Genomic DNA, 13,587 nt, shown 5'->3' with positions numbered 1-13,587 from the left:
TGGGGATGAGGGCAAACATTCCTGCCACTGTTCCCATAGCAACAAGGCAAGCACCCCAGCTGAGCTGCCTTGTGTGTGTCTCTCCCCCGCCGCCTGCCCAATCTCTGGGCCCAGCCGATGTGTGTGCAAGCACTCCGCCCATCCCCCTGCAGCTGACTTGGCTTGCATGCGCAGACAGACTGGGAGAGCGACTGAGGAGGAGCATGCATGCACCATCGCTTCCTTTCTGGAAATGGAAATAGGCGCTGGGGCTCAAGCCTGCTCCCCAGGCCCAGTACAAGGGTTAGGAGCCATGTGCTCACAGGGGAGGAGGGCAAGGGGATACCCTCTGCACACACTCAGAGGCTTTTGTCTCCGCACATGTTCCAAGGCTGGCATTGAAATTAAGTTCTGGGGCTGAACCTTGGCTCAGATAAAGCCCCGGCATGAATCATGCTCTTAGCGCTTTCTGCCCCCACACCCGAAAACAGGGGAAACTAGATCTAATGGCAAAGGAACACTCTCTTCCTCTGCTGGGGAAAGGATGTGAATCCTTGCTCAGCAAGGAAGGCATCATACACACACACCGTCAGCAGCAGCTAATGCACATTGGAAAAATAGCCTCAGGCCATCAGCCCAAAGCTCTAATCCTCTTTTTAGGCTCCCAAACTATCACACCACAACATGTGCAAACCTAAAGCAGGCTCTTGCTAATGCTGCAGTGAGCAAATCTGGAATCTGGAAATCCAACAGACAGAACCACTAGACTACACTGGGTGCTCCAGTGTCAGCCGCACTGCTGTCAGCGGACCTGCCTCTCGCCAGAGAGGCTGACTGGTTCCAGCTCAGTCTTGTCCTACACCCACCCAACAAGCTGTTCCGGTCATTGCTCAACACGAAAGAGACATTTCTTTGCACAATGCAATGCTAACCTGTGGAACTCATTGCCACAGGGTGCCCTGATGGTGTTGCCACACTGTTCATTACCCACTAAATAATAATGGGTTGCATCCAATGTTAGTCATACTCAGCACAAACCCACTGAAATGTATCAGCATGAATAAGGCCACATCTACATCACACATTTAAAGCAGCAGGATGCCATTTTAGTGTCCCCCCAATGCATACTGGGAAGTGTAGTTTGTTTAAGGGTGCTGAGAGTTATTAGGAGACACCCCCTCCATTCCCCTCACACAGCTGCAATTCCCAGGATGGATTAATAATCATCCCCTCCTCCGGGGGAACTCTGGGAATTGTAGCTCTGTGAGGGGAAAGGGGGGCCTCCTTAACAACTCTCAGCACCCTTAACAAACTACACTTCCCAGGATTCTTTGGGAGAGATGCCATGACTGTTGAAAGTAGTATGATACTGCTTTAAATGGATAGCACAGATGGGGCCTAAGTTAGGTCCTTTAATTTCAGTGGGTCTACTCTGAGGAAACCTTAGCTGGAGACAACCCAATATTTTAAAGATTTTTTCATTTCTTGCAGCCAAGAACATGTCCTCCTTGTCTAACACGGTTCCCAACCTACAGACTTCATTGCTAGAGGGCCGCTTTGGCCCTGTGACTGCCAGCCCCGATCCCTAGACCGCAAAAGGCTTCAGGGCGACAGATCTGCTGCATGTTCCTGGGCGGGGTGGTGGTGGCACCAATTGCAGCACAAAAGCTACACCCTCCTTCCATTTCCTTGCGGTCTCCCAACAACATTTGGGCTGCGGAGAATCCACAAACTGCTACGCAATACCACCTTTCCTGTTCCGGGAATTATAAACGTGCAGAATGGGAATGGGAAAGGTGTGTGTGTGTGTGTGAACGCCATGCACATCCAGGCAGGGCACTGGCCCAGGATCAGGGAGGGAGGGGAGCGAATTAGCCAGATGGAGAGCAAGGGTTGGGGGAAGGAGAGTCACCTGGGCACCCTTCCTAGGGGAGGGCAAAGGTGCTCCGGGGTTAATGATTAATCAGGCGCCTGCTGGGACTGGAAGGCAGGCCTCAGGCACGGAGGTCCAGGGGCAACAACAACACCTTCAAAGACAGACAGGTTTGTCGGGACAGAAGATTTCGTGGACTGCTGCCTGCTTTAGATTCCCTATGAATGTGTGTGTCAGTTGAGGCTATCATTTTTTGCATCTGATGAAGCGGACTCTTGGCCACGAAAGTCTGTGCTGGCATAAATCTGTTTGTTTTTAAGGTGTCACAAGAATCTTCATCCTTTTAGGCAACAAGGAAATAGTAATAAAAACCAACCCCCAAAAGAGAGGCAGAGAGAGAGAGCCTCCACTCCAATGCACAACCCTCACCATCCATGGCGGGTCACACATGGTTGGCTTTGCCTTCCAAATAAGGTCCCCTCTACATAGAGCAGAGATCCTTCGGCCCTCCAAGTGCTGCTGAACTACAACTCCCATCAGCCTCAGTGGGCATGGCGAAAGGCCAAGGATGATGGGCCAAGGATGTTGGGGTTCAGCAACATCTAGAGGGCCAAAGGTTCCCCACACCCGACATGGACTCCCCATCTCCCTCCAAGCAAGGGAATTAATTTGAGGCAGGAGACAGCCCCGGAATCTAATTTGCAGAGACAAAACTCACTGTAGGGCATGCTGTGTCAAAGAATCACAGCCCAAAGCATGTGCAGAATGCTTTCCCCATGCCGCCGAGTAGCCACAACCCCACCCCCCAAATGCTTGGATTAAAAAGAGAGTGGCTCATTCTCACTTGCAGAAATTGCAGCCTGTCTTAAAGACCCCTTTTTTGTCCCAAAAGTAAACAAGAGAGAAAGGGGAGAGGTTTGGGGCCGAATTCTTCCCATCTACCCACCCCCTCCGTTTCCCCGGGGGGGAGGGGGGCTTCCTGCTTTGCACCTGTGAAGCCAGGAGAGCAGGAAGGCAAGGCCTCCTTGCGCCCACATCAAAAAGAAGGGGTGCAACAAAGACCTCCCACGCTCACACTCAATGGTGGATTCACACCAAATGAGCACATGCAATTCTGGAACAAGTTACATTTGGTTCTCATACACAAACAGGATAGAAAATCTTACAGATGCCCCTCAGTGTCAGGTCTATAATCCTCTTGAGCAGTGGGGGCTGGTGGCTCCATGTCAGTTGGGGCAATGGAATCCACTCTGGGTTTTAGTCCGAACTTTCAAGAACTTTTCAAGGTTTCTGTCCGAACTTGAGAGTCGGACTAAAACCTGAAGCAGACGCCACTGCCCTGCTGACATGGAGCACAAGCTGCCACTGCTCCTGAGGAGACTGTGAGGGTGAAATCCCATGGCAAGCTGTGCGGGGAATGGATAAGAAAGTCCAATCCTCACACCCTGTTTTCTGGAGCAGACAGAACTGCTTCAGCCCAATCAGGCCAAAGGCCCAGAGTCCAACATCCTGTTCTCACAGAGGCCAGCCAGATGGCCCTGTGGGTAGCCCACAGGCAGGACCTGAGCGCAGCAGCAGCCCTCTGTCCATTTGGGATTCCCAGCAACTGGCATTCAGAGGCACACTGCTTCCAACAGGGGAGGGAGAACAGAGCCATATGACAATGGAATCAATTACCTAGGGAGGTAGTGGGCTCTCTGACACTGGAGGCATTCAAGAGGCAGTTGGACAGCCATCTGTCGGGAATGCTTTGATTTGGATTCCTGCATTGAGCAGGGGGTGGACTTGATGGCCTTATAGACCCCTTCCAACTGTATTATTCTATGATCCGTCTAACCCTCCTTGGATTTCAACTCCTGGGAGCAAACTCTATAGTTTAACTATGTGCTGTGTGAGGGAGATCAGCGCAGATGACCACACAGGCTCATAGGAAGACTATTAGGGTTCATTGAGCTCAGTAATGCCTACACTGACAGGCAGAGGACTCCAGGGTTTCAGACAGAGGACATTCCCAGCCCTAACTGGGCACACCAGGGATTGAACTTAGGGACCTTCTGCAGGGGCTCTGCCACTGAGGTGCAGCCCTCCCCCTAGAAGAATGAATGTCAGAAGTTGGATCTGAACCAAGGAGAGACTATGACCCAAGCACAGAGCCTGAAACATTTGACCATCCTGGCAGTTGATGAACACCTCCTGAAAACGGAATCCTGGGGGCTTTCATAAGGTAATTCAATGTCCATTAGCATGGCTCACTTTGGCTCGTGATTCTCACTGCCGCAATCAGGGCAGTGGAGAGCAAATGGACAAGCCAGACTCTTTCAAAAAGCATTTTGAAGAACAGAACTTCGACATTCATCGGGAACACCATGGATTAAGTAAAAAAAAAAGGCCTGCCTTCAAGTCGATCCCGACTTATGGCCACCCTACGAATAGGGTTTTCATGGTAAGCGGTATTCAGAGGGGGTTTCCCATTGCCTCCCTCTGAGTCTGAGAGGCCGTGACTGGCCCAAGGTCACCCAGGGAGCTTCATGCCTGTGTGGGGATTCAAACCCTGGTCTCCCAGGTCGCAGTCCAATGCTCTAACCACTACACCACACTGGCTCTCTGGGTTAAGTAAACCTGAACCAAAAGAGCAAACATGATATAGAATTGTTGATCTGCACTTTACACCCTAAACTAGGATCGAAGGGTGGCAGAATCCACTTTTCCCACTTCCCTTTCACCACAAGATGTTGGCTGAATGGTAATGATGAAGTGGTTCACAATTTCTCTAACAACCTTCAAGTGCTGAGAAAGGGCTCCCACAAACATTGCCTCAGCAATTACTACAACAGTCCTGAAAGGCAGGTCTGTATTACTATTGCCATTTTGCAACTAGAGAACTGAGGATGGCTTCGTATAGCCACTGAGTAAGGCCTAAGGCAACATTCAACTTCCTGGTTTGCGGCGCATGCTTCTGAGTTTGTGGATGTGTTAAGTGGCCTTAGACACACACACACAATATAAAATGGCTATTGCAGACTTTCCCAACCCAGATCCCTGTAGATGTTTAGGATTATAATTCCCATGCACCCCAGCCACTGGGCTGGTGGGAGTTGTAGTTCAAAACATCGGCAGGCCATCAGCAGTTTGAGGAAGGCTGGGCTATTCTAATGGACGTTAACAATTATTATTATTTATTAGACATGTTAGTTGTTTGTTACCCAAAGGTCTCCAAGTACCTTACAACATCATTAAAAATAAAAATATTTTTATTATATTTAATATACAAAAACAACAACCCCCACACAGCCAGAGGAAGCCTGGGCAGCACACTTAAGTAACAAAACATCATCTCAGTCTATCAAAAGCCTGGGGGGAAATGTAAGTTTTACTTGGCGCCAAAAAGATGTGAATGGAGGCGTCAGGTGGACCTCACTGGGAAGTGCATTCCATAGATGGCGAGCCACAACTGAAAAGTCCCTCTCCCTTATCATCACCCTCCGTGCCTCCCTCGGGGGGAGGGGGGGCTGGAGAAGGCCCTCATCCCTGTCCTTTGGGTGCTAATAAAAACCTGGATGTATTCCAGACTCCTAAACTGTGTTTAGGGCAGACATGGGGGAGCGGTGCTGGAAGAAAATCAAAGGGACACCCCCAAATATTAATTGCCCAGATTGCAAGTCCCACCCCTGCTGCCGTCTGGCTGCAAGGGGCATCTGTAGTTCAGTGGCAGAGCACACACCTTGCCTGGAGGAGGCCCCAGTTTCGAATCCTGTCTCCTCCAGATAACTGGACTGCAGACGATGTGAGCGAGCGGCCACTCTCTGTCTGAGGCCCTGGGGATCCACAGCCATTCAGGGTTGAGAAGACGGGCAAGGTGGATCAACGGTCTGGCCAGGAGTGAGCTGGCTTCCTGTATCCATATGTTGCCCTCCTCAAACCATGGGGTGGGCCCCGCCAAGCCAGCTGGGCCACAACCCCCAGGAAAACCTTGGGCAGGTGGCAGCTCAGCCTGCCCCTCCCTCCCCAGCGGGGATCCGGTTCCATGCCTCACCCCAGAGGGAGTGGAACAGGCCACGGCTCAGACAGGTGGCCAGCCACTCAAATAACAAGCCAAATCAAATAAGCCTGTTTCCCTGCTCTCTAAGGACTTTCTGCTCTGGGAAGGGAGCATTAAAGACCTAAGCAGCTTCCCCAGAGCATCAAAGGGGTGAGGGGAAGGCGAGGAGGATTCACAGGGTTATGCTACCCAGTGGTTAGATGAATTGAGCTGAGTGTTAAGAATGTAAGACGAGCCTGCTGGATCAGACCAAAGGTGGCCCATCTAGTCCGGCACCCGGTTCTCACAGTGGCCAAGAAGGTGCCCTTTGTGGGAAGCCCCCAAGCAGGACCTGAGCCCAAGAGTGCTCCCCCCTCCTGCGGCTTCCAGCAAGTGGTAGTCAGAGGCAGAACACAGCCATTAGTAGCCATTGATAGCCTTGTTGTTGTTGCTATGTGCCTTCAACTCGATTATGACTTATGGCGACCCTATGAATCAGTGACCTCCAAGAGCATCTGTCATGAACCACCCTGCACAGATCTTGTTAGTTCAGGTCTGTGGCTTCCTTTATGGAATCAATCCATCTCTTGTTTGGCCTTCCTCTTTTTCTACTCCCTGCTGTTTTTCTCAGCATTATTGTCTTTTCTAGTGAATCGTGTCTTCTCATGCTGTGTCCAAAGTATGATAACCTCAGTTTCATCATTTTAGCTTCTAGTGACAGTTCTGGTTTAATCTGTTCTAACACCCAATTATTTGCTTTTTTTGCAGTCCATGGTATTCACAAAGCTCTCCTCCAACACCACATTTCAAATGAGTTGATTTTTCTCTTATCAGCCTTTTTCACTGTCCAACTCTCACCTCCATCCATAGAGACCGGGAAGACCATTGATGGCCTTATCCTCACTGAATATGTTTAATCCGTTTTTAAAGCCACCCAAGCTGGCAGCCATCATCACCTCCTCTGCAGAGGGCCAAGGAGGGAAGGGGCAGGCCTCCTCCGCCTAGAATCCGGGAGTTTTGGACCAGGACTCCCATCAGCCCCAGGAAGCTGTAGCCCCAAAAATCTGGAGGATGCCAGGTTGGGGGAGGATGCTTAATATAAGGATACCTGGGGTATGCTTATTTTCTGCCTTCAACAGGCAGGTTTTCAACAGATGCAGATTTCCAGTAGCACCAAGAGAGTCAGCAATGGGGGAAGTGCTCCCTGGTGAATTTCTGCCTGTCTCCCAGTTGACTCTACTGTGTCACACAAAGCCTCCCCTCCTTGTGTGCAAATCCAGGATTAACTCTCCCCAGCCCCCACTTAGCCGACCAGATTTGCAAGGCAAAGGCAGGTGGAGGAGGGCAGAGAACAGCCTTCCCTCACACAAAAACCGGGCTTGGGTATTCTCCTCTGGGCTAAATGAAAGAAATATGGGGGCACGGAGAAGGGGCCTTCACCCAACCAAACATCAGCTTTACCAGTGGGGGAGACAGGTGATATGTCTTCTCTCCTCCTCCCGCAACTCGTTTATTGCTTCTACATCTGCTTCTCTAGAAACCACAATGCCAGGGGACCAAAATTCACAGACGCATTAACAAGATCCTAGTCCCTAAGAGATGAGATTTGAGACTGGGGCGTTTGCCAAACATGTTCTCAACACCTGCTCATTAAATACAATGCCTCCGCCTTGAGGTTCCTTACGGCAGCATAGGGGGGCTGGAACTGAGAGGAGTTGGGGGACCAGCTAAATTGGCTGAAAACTATAATTAGTCGCTGAATTACAATCACCACCCCTGAGGAAAGAGGGATCCAGATCAAGCGTTTGCCCAAACACCCTGGCATCACCTCGCAGCGGCAAAATAGTGCCATGCAGTTTAAAAGGCCCTTTGAAGATGGAGCAGGAAACTGGCCTAGAGCATCCTATCACAGCCCCCCCCGAGATGTCTTTCCAAACTGCGTCCTCCCCAATTATCCCCTCAGTCAGCCCTTGCCAACCTGCTGCTCTCCAGGTATTTTGGGCTACAATCCCCCTCAGCCCCAAGTTGGCGAAAGCTGCCTTAAGTATGTGGAGAGGAATCCACCAGGAGGGGGGAGAGAGAGAGTGGTGCAGTGGTTAGCGTGTTGGACTAGGACCTGGGAGATCAGGGTTCAAATGCACCCTCAGACACAGCAAGCTCACTGGGTGACCTTGACGGCCAGTCACTGCCTACCTTGCAGGGCTGTTATGAGGTTAAAACAGAGAGGGAGAGCCATGCATGCCGCCTTGAGAGGAAAAGCAGGACATGACTGTGGTCATAAACAAACAAACCGTCTATTGAATGTCACACACAGGAGAAGGGCGGGAACCACAACCAAGTAAAGAACCTTGGTGAGTTGGCATGTTCTTGCTTAAAGAACCTTCCCCTAATGCTGCATTTGTGTTGACTGGTTGTGATGACTTAGCAGTGTGAGAGGAAAAACACCTTTGCACATGCTCAAGGGCATCCATCTTTTACTACTTGCTACTATTCTTCAAGGCTGTGTCCTGGTGCTAAAAGGAAGTTCTAGATCTCAGACTAGAAATGCACTCTGCTTATGGGCATGTATTATTATCATCATTAGCAGCAGTAGTTTGCTGCAACCCTGGGAGGAGAAAAAACTGGTTCCAGCAATACATTGCATGGCTCAGGTTAAAGTTTTGCTGCCCCTGATCTCTTGCCTAGGGACCGGAGGCTGTGCTTGGAGCCGCACTTCTTGTTCTGTGATCTTTGATCGCCCTCTTGTGGGAACTGGTTACAAATGCAACACGGCTAATTTCAGCTTCTCAGGCCAAACAAAGCACATATTTTTTGCAACACCTGCAGTTAAGATATGGTTTTCGATCAAAATGTTTTGCATTTCTTATGAGTAGAACTGAAAGTAACCTCTTCAATCCGAAAAAGAAATCATGTCGAGGGATCAAGGATGCACTCCCAGCAACAGACCCTTGACAAGGCTCTATCCTGATCCTGTTAACTGCTCAACCTTGGAGAGGCAGAACTCCTGCCTTGCAAACTTAAGAGCAACCAGCCTGGTCACCCCATCCGCCCCAGAGCTGGCTGCGATTAGTCAGCACTGAGGGGAAAGCACTCTGCAAATGCTTAGGAGCCACTTCTTTCTTCCTGCTCTTTTTCTAGGGCCTAGCCAAGCCATGCTGGAATTATTTAAGAGAGCCAACAGCCTTTTCAAGCCCACTTTGATCCTAAGCAGGGCATTTGGGACAGCATTTTGGACCCAGAGAAAAGAAAACATGCTGCAAGCAAAATGGTATCTCATAACTGTACTAAAGTAAGTTGGCATAGAACCTGCAAACAAGTTACAGGGTTGCACAGAACTGATTGTCCATCTCAAGAATGGTTCTGTGAAGCTCAAAAGCTTCCCCCCAAATGAGTTAAGCCTTCGTTTCCAAAACTATGGCTGACACCTGTCTAGCAGTCACACTCTCCCTACCGCCTCGTCTCAGAGACGCAGATTGTGATCACTCAGCAGTCTGAGCAGAGTCTGCAAAGACTCACATGCTCTATGTCACAAAGCAAACTCCAATGCTGAAAATAAGAAGCATCTGAGGCTCAACTCTAGCTGAATTTAAGGCCTTGAGCCTGAATGTGCCCCCCACACACCCACACAGATCGAGGATTTCCCCGATGCTTCCCAGGTCCTCTTTAATGAGACAGTCTGTTCCCCAGAACCAGAGCCACAGAGTCAGGCTGTTATCACATTGGAGAACTTTTTTTCTTTTTTTTAAGAAATGCTCCCTCCATGATTGGACAAAACAGCTGCACACTGGAATTGAGCTGCCCAATGGGAAGCTACACTAGAAGATTACACACACACTCTTCATTTACATTTCAAAACAGTAAACAGGAGTAGAAAATAGTTTCCATGCCGGAAAATGGGGCTTTTGAAAAATGTTTAACAAGTAAGAAGTAAGCTCTTCTGGGCCAAATGCTACTTAGTCGTTTCCCGGTTGTCTCAGGATTTTAAGAACTTGGGAATGAAGACAGAGACAAAGCCCCCTACACCCTGCTAAAAAGGGGAAACTGAGTCACGGGGGAGGCTCCAGGAGGAGCCTGGCCCAAGAGTACAGCTGCCAGCTCTTCCTCGGGCCCTGAACTCCCTGTGGGGCTTGGGCAAATTGTCCCCTCCCAGTTGTTGTTGTTGTTATGTGCCTCCAAGTCGACTATGACTTATGGCGACCCTATGAATCAGTGACCTCCAATAGCATCTGTCATGAACCACCCTGTTCAGATCTTGTAAGTTCAGGTCTGTGGCTTCCTTTATGGAATCAATTCATCTCTTGTTTGGCCTTCCTCTTTTTCTACCCCCTTCTGTTTTCCCCACCATTATTGTCTTTTCTAGTGAATCATGACTTCTCATGATGTGTCCAAAGTATGATAACTTCAGTTTCATCATTTTAGCTTCTAGTGACAGTTCTGGTTTAATTTGTTCTAACACCCAATTATTTTTCTTTTTTGCAGTCCATGGTATGCGCAAAGCTCTCCTCCAACACCACACCCCTCTCAGTTGTAGAATGCAATATCGGAATGATACTAACCTACCTCGCAAGACTCTCGTTAAGGGCTAGGGGTGGGAGAAAAGCCTGAAACCTCACTCTCTAAAGTGGAGAAGTCTCCAGCCACTAGACCGCAGGAGGGATAGGGGAGTCGCCATTCTGTGAAGACCCATTTTACAACTATAATCGTTCAGGCCTATGCAGATTGGCTAAGCATTTCAGCTGAATTGATATTAAATATCTGGGCATCCATACCACTTTATAGTCTCTAACCCTACCCCACTCCTCTAAGCTCCATCTCAGCCACCCCCTTCAGTATTATCCTGTACTTCCTCCCCAGAGATCTAGGGGAATCTTCTGGCACCATCTCATTTCAGCTCCCACTAGAACCAGACCTACACACACACAAACCCTTCCTAACTAGAACACAAAACCCAGGCATCCAGGCCCTCCATCTCAATCATGAGAGCTTCCCAAGAGTGCCAGAGCCTTACAAGTAGGAGTGGATGGTGGGAGCGGGAGTGGGAGAGGAAGCCAGACTCAAAATCAGCTTGGAGGAACCCCAAGAGGATAGCTAGTCCACCCCCTTGCCCCACATGGTTCTGTGTGGGATAGCAGGCTGTTAACAGGGATGGTATATATGGTCAAGTGACAGAGAATCAATGAATCATGAGGTCGACAATGCGGGCAAACTGCAGGAAAGATCCAGCCAGTGGGGACACAGTGGGGCGAGATGGCTGTGGGATTTCTCAGCAGGGATGGGGGGGCAGAGATGGGGTGATTTCAAGGGATGACCATTCTGTAAATGTGGATTAAGAGAGGACCCCCTCTTTCAAGGAGGCAGCTATGGAAACACAGGAAGGCTCCCCTCCCCAAGTGGCTAACTTTTGACCACTGCAGGCTTGGGAATGGAAGGAGGGGGAAGAAAATTGCGGGGGGGGGGATATAAGGCATCCCAGAGGTCCCCAGAACAGTGGTTTCAAACCACACACATGGCTCAACAATCGGGAGCTCCATAGTTTAGTCCACATTTTAAAAAATGTTAATGGACTGCCTTAAAGTCGATCCCGACTTATGGAGACCCTACCAACAGTCATTTCATGGTAAGTGGTGTTCAGAGGGGGTTTCCCATTGCCTCCCTCTGAGACTAGTCCTCCCCAGCTGGCTAGGGCCTGCTCACATTGCCACAGCTGCACAAGCCAGCCCCTGCCTTGTCCGCAACTGCCAGCTGGGGGGCAACTGGGCTCCTCGGGACTATGCAGCTTGCCCAGGGCTGCACAGGTGGCTGGGCACGTAACCCCTGAGCCACTCCCTGTGGGGTGATCTTTAGCTTTACCCAGGAGACACGAGCGGGGATGTGAACTCACAGACTCTGGACTCCCAGCCAGGCTCTCCTCCCCACTGTTTTATTCCTTCTTACCAAGCTGGGGTGCAGGCGGCCCCTGTTGCTGTTCGTTAATAAACATAAGTTCATTCAGGTGGCGACCCCCCCACACGTAAAAACAGGAAAGTCAAGTTTGATCCCCGTTTGCAGGGGGGGGTCCTCTATGCAAGGCATGCCACGCTCCGGCGGCAACGGGCCCCGAACCGTCCCCCTTCTGGTCCTCTGTGCACCCGCCTCGCCTCACTTCGCTTCCGAGGAAAGGGGGACCGCGGAGTCCGCCCCTGCCTGCCTCGGGCGAGCGGCCGGCCGGGCAGGGGTCTCCCCGAGTGCAGCGCGCCTGGCGAACTTGCGCTTCGCCCTCCCAGAGGCAGCGAAGGCGCCGGCGAAGGCAGCGAAGAGCAGAGAGATTCCCCCCCCCGCCGCGGCCACAGTTCCTCGCTTACCTGCCGCGGGGTGGGGGAGGAGCCTGGCGCCCCCGACTCCCTTCCGCCCCTTCTCTTGGCCGAGCCGCTGGGCCACCGGGCGCCAGGAGCATCCGCCCCTCCCGCAGCGCCCCCCCCCGACCCGGGGCCTCGGCGGCGGGGCGAGAGGGAGGGAGCTCGCGGGCTCTGGCGGGCCGGCATCCTCGGGGCTGCGCGCCTGGAAAAGTCCGCTCCCCGGTTGCGCAGTTCCATTTCCCAACGCAAACACGCGCTCCGCGCCCGCCCGGCCGCCCCCTCCCTCCCTCTCTCCCTGCCCATCGTGTCAATTTGGCTCTCTGGGCAGGATCCAAGAGTCCCTCCTCCCTCCTGCCCCCCCTCCGCCAAGCAGCAGCAAACTCGTCCGCCGCCGCACCCCCCCCCCGCGCTCGGTGCCGGCCTCGTTCCCCAGCAAAGGGCGCCCGGGGCCCTCTGTCTCTGCCCCCCCCCAGGCGGACTCCAGCAACCGCTTCCCCGCCGCCCCATTTCGAGACCCAGCAGGGCACTGCTCCATCCACGCGGGTGGGCGCGGAGTAAAGGGCGCCCAGCAGGAGAGCCTCCTGGAGAGTCCCGCGGGAAAGCCGACAGAGAGAGGGAAAACTTTTCCAGCCTGCGCCTCGCGAAAAAGAAAGAAGTCCAGCAGCTCCTTTCTGCCTGGCACTGGGACAGGAGGAGTACCCGGGGGTCATCTAGACCCACCTGGGTTGCCTTAGTCCAGGCGAGGAAGGAGAAGCTGCACCTTCCAGAAGCAGCCCCCTCACAGACTTATGTGCTCCCCCACCCCCCTTTAGCCTACAACCCCACCCCACCCCTTTGACAAACTGCAGTCCGTGGCTGGCTGGCAGGCCCCTGCGCCCCCTCCCTTCTAGCCGCCCCTGCCCCCCTCCTGCAACCTCCCACCCAGGATCCGGCCGGGACTCTCCTTGATCCTCCCGACCACCCCCTCCACACGTGGCCATTGCTCCCCAGTTTCTGCTGGGCAAAGGCAGCCCCCTCTTGTGCCTGGAGTGCCTGGCAGCGCCACAGAGCCTGATGAGACATTGGCTCCTTTTCGCACGGGGTTGTGTGTCACCAGAAAGGTATTTCCTCGTCTCTCTCCCCAAAGCCTGCTTGGCTCTCTGCACCAGCAGCAACCAGTTCTTTGGAGCCCCCCATCCATCTCACAAACTGTAGGGGGGGGGCTCAAATCAGTTCAGCCCGAGGCCCTGAAGCCCAAGCCCCCCACCCATGAGCCGAGGATTTCAGCCACCTCCATGGACCCAACAAGCCAGACCACCAAGGCCACAGGGGGCGGCTTCCCCCCCTTCCCTCCTGCCCCCCAGCCAAAGGAGGGGCTGAGCTGGCTTCACTCCCAGGCAGCA

General features: G+C 52.2%; 1 protein-coding gene across 10 annotated transcripts in view; it reads right to left on the bottom strand.

The window, feature by feature from the left end:
* The window catches only part of KDM6B (lysine demethylase 6B), a 90,055-nt gene extending 77,581 nt beyond the window's left edge, over nucleotides 1-12,474 (bottom strand). For 7 of the 10 annotated variants that reach the window (XM_061591147.1, XM_061591164.1, XM_061591167.1 and 4 more), the window contains exon 1: nucleotides 12,212-12,473. The gene's annotated coding sequence lies outside the window, so the exon portion shown is untranslated. Of the gene's footprint in view, nucleotides 1-12,211 lie in introns of all 10 variants that reach the window. The other 3 variants (XM_061591161.1, XM_061591163.1, XM_061591168.1) reach the window with 2 other exon arrangements.
* Nucleotides 12,475-13,587: the final 1,113 nt, after the last annotated feature.

This window comes from Rhineura floridana, chromosome 11 (assembly GCF_030035675.1).
Source record: "Rhineura floridana isolate rRhiFlo1 chromosome 11, rRhiFlo1.hap2, whole genome shotgun sequence".
NCBI lineage: Eukaryota > Metazoa > Chordata > Lepidosauria > Squamata > Rhineuridae > Rhineura > Rhineura floridana.
The sequence above is the reverse complement of the archived record's forward strand: the minus strand, read 5'-3'. Positions and strand labels throughout refer to the sequence as shown.